Below are 11676 nucleotides of genomic sequence, written 5' to 3'. Positions count from 1 at the left end.
ATATGACACTGAGCTTTCATAACCCTTCAAGCTGTTCCATATTAATAAGGGGGCGGTGCCTAGAACACACCCTCCAGAATAATAACAAGGGGGCGGTGCCCAGTGCTCTGCAGCCTCTAGCAGAGCGGTCAGCTGTTTTATGATAATGAAGGGGGCGGTGCCCAGCGCGCTGCAGCCTCCCGCAAAGCTATTAGAGAAGGGGGTGGGGCCGGAGCAGGCGCGTTCTGATGTGAATAGTGGAAGATAGTGAGGGATCAGGTCATTGCTCTTCCAGCCACCGCTTCATTCTCCGCCTCTCGGCTTCGGTGTGACCAAAGGTGAGCAGACGGCGCTGTGTAGTGTCCTCGCCATAGCCGGCCTGTACTACACGTGTAACCGCTCTGAGGAGGAGGGGGCTGCCTTTGTTCGTGTTCGGGGGGTGGGGGTCGGCGTGGTACCCACGTGTGATGGGGTGAGTGGGAGCGGAGTCCACGTAGGCAGGTACTTCTGTATTAGGGTTACCACCTCATCCCTTTAAACCTATATTAATTACACAGGTTCTGTGGCTGATTAAGGTGGTAATTATGCTCACTTGGTACCTTATGTGCAATAAATCCGCCTCAGAACCTGTGTAATTCATGTGTTTTTGGGTTTAAAGGGATCAGGTGGCAACCCTACCAAGTTTGCAGGGCACACATTACTCCACTATGCCTCGAGGAGACCATGGTGGGGGTCACCTCATGGCAAAGTCATTGGATAGGCCAGCTTTGTTTAACATGGACTGACCCTTCAAGAATCATTGTGGGATCAGATCATGGTACAGGAGGCACACCACATTGATGGCCAATGAGAGAAAGGAGGGCTCCTCTGCACTGCTGGTCAGTGGGAGGGAGTAGTGCTAGGGCCACAACTATGGGTACCATCAGGTGGGATGTTGGCAACTCGGATGTGTGGGCAGCATCATGTTGGGATGCCGTGGTCCCTGCTGTGGGCAACATCATGGTGGGATGTTGGGGCGGCTGCTGTGTGGGTACCTAGTGTGTGTGTGTGTGGTGGCTGCTGCTGTGTGGGTACCCATCGTGTGTGTGTGTGTGTGTGTGTGTGTGTGTGTGTGTCTGCTGCTGCAGTGTGGGTACCCATTGTGTGTGTACCCATCTTGTGTGTGTCTGCTGCTGTGTGGGTACCCGTCTTGTGTGTCTGCTGCTGTGTGGGTACCCAGCTTGTGTGTGTGTGTGTGTGTGTGGTGGCTGCTGTTGTGTGGGTACCCACTGTCACCCATCGTGTGGGGCTGCTGCTGTGTGGGTACCCATTGTGTGTGTGGCTGCTGTGTGGTTACCCATCGTGTGTGTGGGGCGGCCGCTGCTGTGTGGGCCCCAACATCCCACCATGATGCTGCCCACAGTTGCAGTCCTAACATGATAATGCCCACACAGCTGTGGTCTCAACATCTGTTGTGTGTGGGGGGGGCACTGCTGTGTGGGTACCCATCGTGTGTGTGGGTACCCATCGTGTGTCTGCTGCTGTGTGGGTACCCATCTTGTGTGTGTGTGTACCCATCTTGTGTGTGTGTGTGTACCCATCTTGTGTGTGTGTGTGTGTACCCATCTTGTGTGTGTGTGTGTGTGTGTGTCTGTCTGCTGCTGTGTGGGTACCCATCTTGTGTGTGTGTGTGTGTGTGTGTGGTGGCTGCTGCTGTGTGGGTACCCATCTTGTGTGTGGTGGCTGCTGTTGTGTGGGTACCCACCGTGTGTGTACCCACCCATCGTGTGGGGCTGCTGCTGTGTGGGCCCCAACATCCCACCATGATGCTGCCCACACAGTTGCAGTCCTAACATGATGATGCCCACACAGCTGTGGTCTCAACATCCATTGTGTGTGGGCGCCCATCATGTGTGTGGGGGTGGGCACTGTTGTGTGGGCACGTCATGGTGGGATGTTGGGGACCACTTCTGTGTGGGCAGCCATCATGTCAGGCTGTGGTAGTCACTGCTGTGTGGGCACCACCAGGGTGGGTTGTTGGGGCTGCAGCTGTGTGGGCACCCATCAAGCAAGGGGTCAAGTTATCAATATGATCAGCAGTGCCCTTCTAACCCTCTTGTATTGGTGTATTGTCCCCCTATTGTAAATCACTATGTAAGCTGTTGGTGCTGTGAACTCTGTATAGTAATAATAATCGTGGAAGCTCTGGAGGAACCCCAGGCTTCCATAGACCCTTGGCTTAGAGGCTGCTTTGGGCTCTCTGCATCTGTGTATTGAGGGGGAAATAATAAATTTGTGATATATTTGGTACTTCAGCTTGTTCTGTTCTCTAATACTTTTATTACAAACTTCAGTGTAGGCGCCGACCTACTGTCTAAGATTACTAAACCTGGTCGAGTAGACTTTCTAAAGACTCCTACAGTAGTTGTGAATAAATCCTCCATCACGCTCATTTTCTTGTCCCTGCTGTAAAAGCCAACATCGCTTTGACACGGCAAACCTTGAGAAATTGTTAAACCCAGTTCTGCTTGTGTATAGCCAGCCTGCAGGTAGTGACTATATTGGACTTCATTCATTCCTCCTGGAAACGTGTGAAAATCGCATTTCTTCACATTGTGAAAGGAGCATTAGAGCAAAGTTGGACCTTCAGACCCTAACCCAGGGATCTTCAAACTACGGCCCTTCAGCTGTTGCAGAACTAAAAATCCCATGAGGCATTGTAAAACTGACATTCACAGACATGACTGAGCATGATGGGAATTGTAGTTCCCGAACAACTGGAGGGCCGTAGTTTGAGGACCCATGCCCTAACCCAGTGATGGCGAATCTTGGCACCCCAGATGTTTTGGAACTACATTTCCCATGATGCTACACTAGAGTACATGAGCATCATGGGAAATGTAGTTCCAAAACATCTGGGGTGCCAAGGTTTGCCATCACTGCCCTAACCTGTCATCTCCATACCACTTCCAGGTCTTTGATTCAGTCATTCAAGGCCTCTTCACACCATCAAGATGTGCTTATTGCTCATCCAGCTTGGTTTTGTCTGAGAAGAAAGGTTGGCATGAGCTGAGTGGTATTGTCCTGGGAGAATAGGACTCGTAGCATTAGATAGGAACTTTCTGATCCGTATAATAACTGGTACTCTTTGACCTTCATCCCCTGTGAAGTCCATGGCTGGTAAAGGAAGGAGAACTATTGAAGATACAAGCAGTATTGTTCCTTTGTAAACTTTCACAGCTTCTGTTTGTTTTTAATATTTGAGATACTTTAGCTGTGTTTTCTTTCATCCAGTCAGTATTGGTTTAGCACGTAGTCTTATATAAAACTTCTTCATTCATTTAACTTCCGGGCGGTGTCTGGTTTTCAGTGCCTTACTTTTTTTATTTGCCTTTCAGAACTGTGGTATGAGTAATGATGACTTACTGCAGTCACTCGTGTGTGCGTGCTGCGAGCTGTGTGCCTTATGGAACAGCGTCTTGGTAGCTTGGCAACAGTGTAGAAGGCGTGATGTCACAGTACCTGGGAAACTATGCTTTAGAGATCCTTCCAGCCATTTGTATTCTTACTATAGTCCTAATTAGTAATTGCATTTTGTTTCTATGTCAGAGTGTCATTCAGGCTCGATCCTGCTGACAGTGTTCCCGTTTTCCTGTTTTTACCTCAGTTCTGGCAAGATCTTGCATGCTCTGCTGTTCTATTGCAAACATCCTATTTTTGTCCTCACAGAAAAGTCTTTCTGGTAATAGGAATTACTATCAGAGTTATGACGCTTTAGATTCTTCATTTTATATTTAACTGGGACATTACAAACCCAATATGGCTATATAAACCTACAGACACCTAAACATTTTTATCCTTGTGCACTGTTACTAAAATAACATATTCTTTTCCTTACAGCCCAATGCCACCTCCAAATAAAAATTGCTTAAAGCAGGGGTTCACCCCAAAAAAAAAACATTTTAATATTACATCTAGCAGAGCCAGCATAGTAAGGGCATTTACTTTCGGCTGTTTTTTTTCCCTCCGTACATACCTTTTTATATTCTGTTTTTGTCCAGGGGTTCCGATGACTGCGGGACTGGGTGTTCCTATCCTTCCGTTCGATGATTGACGGCTTGTGAAACAGGTGACCTGTCGCACAAAGCACGTCACCAGATGTCGGGAAATAGCCGAGCTGCGAGTCGGCACTATACGGCGCCTGCGCAGTCAGCTCTACACGGCGGAAGCAGGCGCCGTATAGTGCCGGGTCGCACCTCTGCTATTTCCGGAAATCTGGTGACGCGCGTTGTGCTACAGGTCACCTGTTTCACAAGCCGTCAATCATCAAACCGAAGGATAGGAACGCTCAGTCCCGGAGTAATCAGAACACAGGAAGCCCTGGACCAAATCAGAATATAAAGGTAAGTACGGAGAAGAAGAAACCTGCCGACAGTATATGCCCTTACTATGCTGGCTCTAATGTTAAAAATTCGTTTTTAGGGTGAACCTCCACTTTAAGAGCAACCTGGCCTGTATGGATCTTACTCAAAGTACAACTTTACTCATTGCGAACAGACAGGCTTTATGTCTCTTGTAATACAGTATTACCTGGCACTATACACTGAGCCATGCGTGCATGCAGCTCAGTGCACGGCTTCAGCATCTGCCGAGATGAACACGTCTCAGCCTAGCCAATCAAAACTGGGAAGAAGACTGGTCAAAGTTGGTAGCAGCCCACAGGGAGCTCCTGGACACCACTGCAGTGAAGGCAAGATGGCGTCCGGAAAAGGGTTAAAAGCGGCGCTGCCCATTGATTTAGATGGGCAGGGGTGCTTTAGGAGCGGTGTATACACGGCTCCTACAGTGTCTCAAAGATGCTGCTTGCAGGACTTTTTTGAGAGTCCTGCCACTGCTCCAGTATGAAAGCCCTCAGGCTTTCATACTGGAGTGAGAGGAGAGTAGCTTTACAGGAACTATTTTTAGCGCTATAGCACCTGTAAAGCACCGCAGTTTGAAACATGTCTTAGTTGGAACATTTTTATCTGAAGGGTCACATGGTTAGTGCTTCCTACTTATCTAGGCCATGTGCTAAGGGTTCACGCACACAGCCTGTGGTTGAAAAGGCTGAAGGTTTTATACCTTCATGTATTATAACCCTCCCAATACTTGCCTAAGCTTGATCGGGTCTGTTGTGGGTCTGTCTCTCCTGATTAGCTGAAAGGCAAGAGGCATTGACTCCCGCTGCTGTCAATCACAGGTGGGGGGTGGAGCTGCACCGTGTTTTCTGTGTCTTATGAAAACTGTCTCGAGAGCACACACGCACAAGTATCCCCCCACAGCAAGCGGCTTTCAATGGGGCACTCGACAAGGGCCCAGAGCACTGGCAGGGGACCCAAGAAAAGGATCGGAGCTAAAAAAAAAACCTTGCCTTTAATATCACGTTGGGATGCATGTGATCCCATTTATAAAACAGAACTGCTTTCAGTGAAGTAATTCCATCATTGGGCATAGAAAATATCAATGCTGTAGTCCTCGGAACCCCACTGATGAACCCAGTGGCAAGTGTCCATGTCTCCAAGCAGGGATATGGGCCTGCATACATGCTGCAATAAAGAAGCATGAAGACAATGCAAAGCCACAGAACTGCAACTTTTTGTGAATTTTAAAAGGATTTTTTTTTTTTTTTTGTGAGATCTGGCAGCCTTTGTAAGTAGGGGGAAAAACAGAACAGAGCATTGTCTGTTCCAAGTAGATAACAGTCCTGTTCTGATTATCTGACTTGCAGAATCAAAACTTGTGTTGGCTAAAAGCAACTTGTAGTGGAATTCCAGCCCGTGTTAAAAAAATTAAATAAAAAAATGCTGACTTTTAATAGGACATTTACCTGTCCAGGTATCCTGTAATGTCGGCACCCCTATTCGATTCGTGAAATGGCTTTGGGTGCAGGTGCTGGCATCTTCACTAAGGGAAACAGGAAGTGAAGCCTTGTGGCATCACAGCCTGTTTCCTACTGCACATGCGTGAGTTGCGCTGCACCTTCTGTATGGTCCTGTGTGTCTTCCAGAAGGCAGGAGGAGGAGGGGCTGGAAATTTCGTAGATTGCCCCCAGGCGATCATGCCCAGGAGTTGAAGCAAGTATCTAGTTTTAATGGGTCCCCCCCCCCCCAAAAAAAAATAAAGTGCTCTTGTGTTGCGGTGGAGAGGGTGCGAACAAGTGGAACTTCCCCCCTTTTGGGTGGCGTTCCACTTTAAGGATCTGCAACTTGGGGGTAATACTCTAAAGACATTCATTGGCCATAGTTTCAAAGATCTTTAAAGAATAAGCGCCAGATCCACGAAGCAGTTACGCTGGCGTATCTATTAATACGCCGCGTAACTTCTGGGCTGTATCCGACTGGCGTACGTCTTGGTACGCCGTCTGATCTAAGATGCATATTTCCGCTGGCCGCTAGGTGGCGCTTCCGTCTATTTCCGCGTCGAATATGCAAATTGGCTAGATACGCCAATCCACAAACGTCCGGCCGGCGCATTTTTCTACGTCGTTTCCATAAGCCTTTTTTCGGCGTAACGTTACCCCTGCTATGAGGCGTACTCAATGTAAAGTATGGATGTCGGGCCAGCGTCGAATTTTATGTCGTTTATGTAAAACATTTGCGAATAGGACTTTGCGTAGAATTACGTTCACGTCGAAAGCATTGGCTTGTTGCGGGTTAATTTGGAGCATGCGCACTGGGATACCCCCACGGACGGCGCATGCGCCGTTAAAAAAACGTCATTTACGTTGGGTCAAGACGTATTAACATAAAACACGCCCCCTATCATCCATTTGAATTGCGCGCCCTTACGCCGACACGGTTGCACTACGCCGCCGTAACTTATGGCGCAAATTGTTTGAGGATACGGAAAATACGCTGTAAGTTACGGCAGCGTAGTGTATCTGAGATGCGCTACGCCGGACGTATAGATGCACCAAGGTACGTGGATCTGGCCCTAAGTGTTTAGTGCACTTTCCTCACCCAGTAGTGCTCTAATACCACCAAAGAAAGCTCCATTTGTGTGACATGAAGAAGTTTAGTTTGGGTACAGTGTTGGATGACTGAGTCAGTTATAGCAAAAAGGTGTCAAGAATTGGTAAGGCAACACTTGCCTGTGCCTACCGTATTCTCTCCTCCACCCACATAAACATCATGCAAGGTAATAAATTGGTTAATCAGATTTTTGGTTTGAAATTTGGAAACAAATCTGTAAATGATTCAACTTTGCGTACACAATGTTTTGTAGCGTGTTGATATTTAGCCAAATGATTGAAATTGAATGTCTGTTGTGTATCACGAGTGGCAGTAGTACTGTGGTTTGGCCTGCTGAGGCTTTGTTGCTCTTCAGGTGCCTGGTGAAATGTACATGTCAGTTGTCTATTCCTGTTGGTTTGTGCTCTGTTCTGAATGCAGTTTTTAAAATGCTGAGTGGACCTTTGTCACTACCTAGGAATGTGTCTCCCACTACTACATTTCCAAAAGACCGATTTTTTTTTTTTTTATTTTTTTTTTTTTCTGAACCTTTTTATTCCCGCATTGACTGTCCTCTGCCAATGTCACAGAAGAAACTCTCTTGCATACCAGGCTGTCATCTTGTATTGCTATGTGTAAACGTATCTTTAGTATCTCTATAATGATGCAATAGAATGGCACCCTTGCTAACAGCGTGTAGTGCTATTTTAGTGTTCAGAACATCTGATGAGACTAGTCTTGTGGTCTGTGCACCTGGAAACGCTTGTCCTTGTTATGGGACAGAATAGAAACCTGAGCAGAGAACATTTCTATCTGGTTTTTAGGGCAAGGATATTCTTTGTAACTTCCTAACCACTTCAGTACCTAACACTTTCACCCCCTTCCTGCCCAGGCCACGTTTCAGCTTTCAGCCCTATCCCCTTTTGGGTGGTGCTCTGCTTTAATCCTGCCCCCAGGCTGTCTAGGACTTGAGGACCGTCTGTCCGTGTTCACCCCGATCCGCCAGACGGATGGAAAAGAGGGTTTTTTCTCCCGACCCGTCAAAGTGTGACGATGTCAGTGGGCATGTCACCGCTGACATCCGCGGCTCCATAGAGGCGCACGGAGCGCCCGTTCAGGTCTGCAAAAAACTGGCAGGCGGACCTGAACGGGCCGCCCATGTGAAAGAGTCCCAACGGTATGCGTTAAAAACTGATTTAATTAGCACTCATTTTGCGAATACATGCGTAAGCTGCAGAGCCGCTCCAAGGCATTTCAATATTCCGCAGCTTGGCTGTCGAGGTGAGCTGGGAATTTTCTTTGGTTTGCTTTTGCTAGTAACCAATCTTGCCTGTGTTTCTTGGTCCACTTGAACATGTGATTGTATTTTACCTAATGAAGCATTGTCTACTCCAATTACTTTGGTGTGATTTAACTGCGTTAGGACCAGCGCACGCCTATTTGCGTTGACAGAATGGCACGGACAGGCATATAGGCGTACAGGTACGTCCCCCTTTAAATTGCCGCCATGTGGTCACTCGCGTCCCTGTCGCGAGCTCCGTGACCGCGGGAACTGCGGACCCCATTGACGCCAGTGTCCTGCGATCGGGTCACAGAGCTGAACGGGAGATGTGTGTAAACACATCTCCCCATTCTGCCTAGTGACAGTCACTGATAGTGTTCCCTGTCATCGGGAACAATGATCAGTGATGTCATGTGTAGCCACGCCCCCCTACAGTAAGAATCACTCCCCAGGGTACACTTAACCCCTACAGCGCCACCTAGTGGTTAACTCCTTCACTGCCAGTGTCATTTTTACAGTAATCGGTGCATTTTTATAGCACTGATTGCTGTAAAATTACAATGGTCCCAAAGTGGTGGCAAGTGTCCGATTTGTCGCAGTCATGATAAAAATCACTGATCGCCATTACTAGTAAAAAAAAAAAAAAAATTTATTAATAAAAATGCCATAAAACTATCCCCTATTTTGTAGATGCTATAAATTTTGCGCAAACAAATCATTAAACACTTATTGCAGTTTTATTTTTACCAAAAATATGTATGATAGGAATCGGCCTGAACTGAGGAAAAAATATTTTCTTTATCGTTTTTGGGGATATTTATTATAGATAAAAATTATACAAAAAGTAAAAAATATAAAACAAAATTGTTGCTCTATTTTGGTTTATAGCGCAAACAAAAAACGCATAGGTCAGGGATATGCAATTAGCGGACCTCCAGCTGTTGCAAAACTACAAGTCCCATCATGCTTCTGCCTCTGAGTGTTATGCTTGTGGCTGTCAGAGTCTTGCTATGCTTCATGGGATTTGTAGTTCTGCAACATCTGGAGGTCCGCTAATTGCATATCCCCGGCATAGGTGATCAAATACCACCAAAAGAAAGCTCTATTTATAGGGGGGGAAAAAGATGTCAATTTTGTTTGGGAGCCACATCACATGACCAAGCAATTGTCAAAGCGACGCAGTGCCGAATCGCAAAAAGTGGCCTGGTCAGTAAGCAGCAATATGTTCTGGGGATTAAGTGGTTAAAGCTCTTGCCCTATTTTTCGTATAGCCTATATGTCTACTCTTGAAATGTGCTGGATCATTAGTTTTCCTCTTGATAAAGGAATACACGAATGTCAGTTTATTCTTCACTAAGGTCAATGCGTTCTTCATCACTAAGCAGGTTTCACTGAGCACTGCAAATTCTATGGCCTTTTATTAAGCTGTATTTACCAGTAATTAGTGACTGGTTAAAGTCTGTTTGGAGGCCCTAATATATTGCTGCAGTTAGCAAGTTTATTTTTAGGCAAACTATGTTCACATGATGGTATAGAGAATGTGCACCATTGTATGCCCTTGTAGTGCTGAATTTCACCAATAGATGATGAAAGAAACCACAAACATGTCTGACATTTTAATAACGTTTGTAGGGCTGAAACAACTTATTGACATAACTTATAAAAAATATTTATCAACGTTTTTCATTGATTAGTTGGCCTGCGTACAGAATGCATTATTTGTTTACATGTCAGTAAACAGTGCAGCACACACAACTGTTCATACATGGCAGTAAGTACCTGAGAAAGGGTGAGGAGTAATGCCTCATGGGACATGTAGTCCTAGGAAGGTGAAGATAATGATGTAAGGGTTCTGTGCATGGAATCTGTGTACTGAGCATCTGAACCCAAAGAAGCTGGATGCTGATAGACTGGATGTAGTATAAGGCATTACAGTGATATTTAAAGCGGATGTGCCACTAAAAAACTATATTAAAAGCAAGCAGCTACAAATACTGCAGCTGCTGACTTTTAATATAAGGACACTTACCTGTCCTGGAGTCCAGCGGTGATCGCAGCAGATGACGAGCCGATCGCTCGTCACCCTGCTGCTCCCCCCTCCATCCACGGTGAGGGAACCAGGAAGTGAAGTGCTCCGGCTTCACTGCCCGGTTCCCTACGGCGCATGCGCGAGTCGCGCTGCGCCCGCCGATTGGCTCCCGCTGTGTGCTGGGAGCCGAGTGTTCCCAGCATACAACGGGGGGGCGACGGGAAGCGGAGAAAAAACCCGTCCTTTGCCCGTATCGTAGGGCCGGAAGTGGGTGCAGATACCTGTCTGTAGACAGGTATCTGCACCCCCCTCCCCCCTGAAAGGTGTCAAATGTGACACCGGAGGGGGGGAGGGTGCCGATCAGCGGGACTCCACTTTAGAGTGGAGATCCGCTTTAAAGTTTACCAATATTTTTCATTATGTTTAAAAATGATTATTTTTAACTGTATGGCTGAAATCGCATCTCATTTGGACCAAACACGCACAGGGCCCTTTTTTTGGTCCACACCAGAATCGCATGGGTGTTAACACCTATGCGATCCATGTCCAAACTGTCAGTTTGCAGTGCGATATGTGAGCTGAAATGGGGGTGTCATTAATGTTGTATGACACTCCCCAGCAGTTTGAATATGACAGTGTGAACTGCCGTGCGAGTCGGGTGCGATGTGGGAACCCACAGTGGATTCGCAGGGTTCCCGAATCGCACCAGTGTGAACTTGGCCTCAAAACATACAGCCTACAAATGTCACCAAGGCTCGGTTCACACTGGTGCGATTTGGGAACCCTGCGAATCCACTGTGGGTTCCCACATCGCACCTGACTCGCACGGCAGTTCACACTGCCATATGCGAACTGCTGGGGAGTGTCCTACAATGGTAATGACTCCCCATTTCAACTTGCATATCGCACTGCGAACTGACAGGACATGAATCGGATTGCATAGGTGTGAACACCTATGCGATTCTGGTGTGAACCAAGAAAAGCATCCTATGCGTGTTTGGTCCAAATGAGATGTGATTTCAGCCATACAGTTTGTATGGCTAAAATCACATTGCACAGACATTGCATGTGATCTGAACAGCAGTGCGGTGCAAATCACTTGCGATCTCGCACAGAGCACTAATGTGAACCAGCCCTAAGGCTCGATTCACACCTATGCATGTTGCTTTTGAGCGTTTTTGCGGCGCTTGCTGCGTTTTGCATTTTTTTAATTTTTTAGCCAGCAATTTTTTTTCACATTTCCTTTAACAACCAGCTATAAACAGGTTAAAAAAAAAAAAAAAAAGCTAAACGTTTTGGATGTGGGTCCATTGAATTCTATTACATGCAAAACACAGCTTTTTGCAGGAAAAAGTCCCTGACCCTTTCCAAAAACGCAGAGGCACAAAAAGCATTTATGTGAACATGTTCCATATGAA

At 46.7% G+C, this 11676-nt stretch overlaps 1 protein-coding gene across 1 annotated transcript in view; it reads left to right on the top strand.

Moving 5' to 3' along the window:
* The first annotated feature begins 205 nt into the window (after positions 1-205).
* The window catches only part of SLC16A1 (solute carrier family 16 member 1), a 31781-nt gene continuing 20310 nt past the window's right edge, over positions 206-11676 (top strand). The window contains exon 1 of the mRNA XM_040337478.1: positions 206-317. The gene's annotated coding sequence lies outside the window, so the exon portion shown is untranslated. The remainder of the gene's footprint in view (positions 318-11676) is intronic.

The sequence above is a fragment of the Rana temporaria genome, chromosome 2 (assembly GCF_905171775.1).
Source record: "Rana temporaria chromosome 2, aRanTem1.1, whole genome shotgun sequence".
Lineage (NCBI taxonomy): Eukaryota > Metazoa > Chordata > Amphibia > Anura > Ranidae > Rana > Rana temporaria.
Note: the sequence above shows the minus strand (reverse complement) of the source record. Positions and strands in the feature narration are given on the sequence as shown.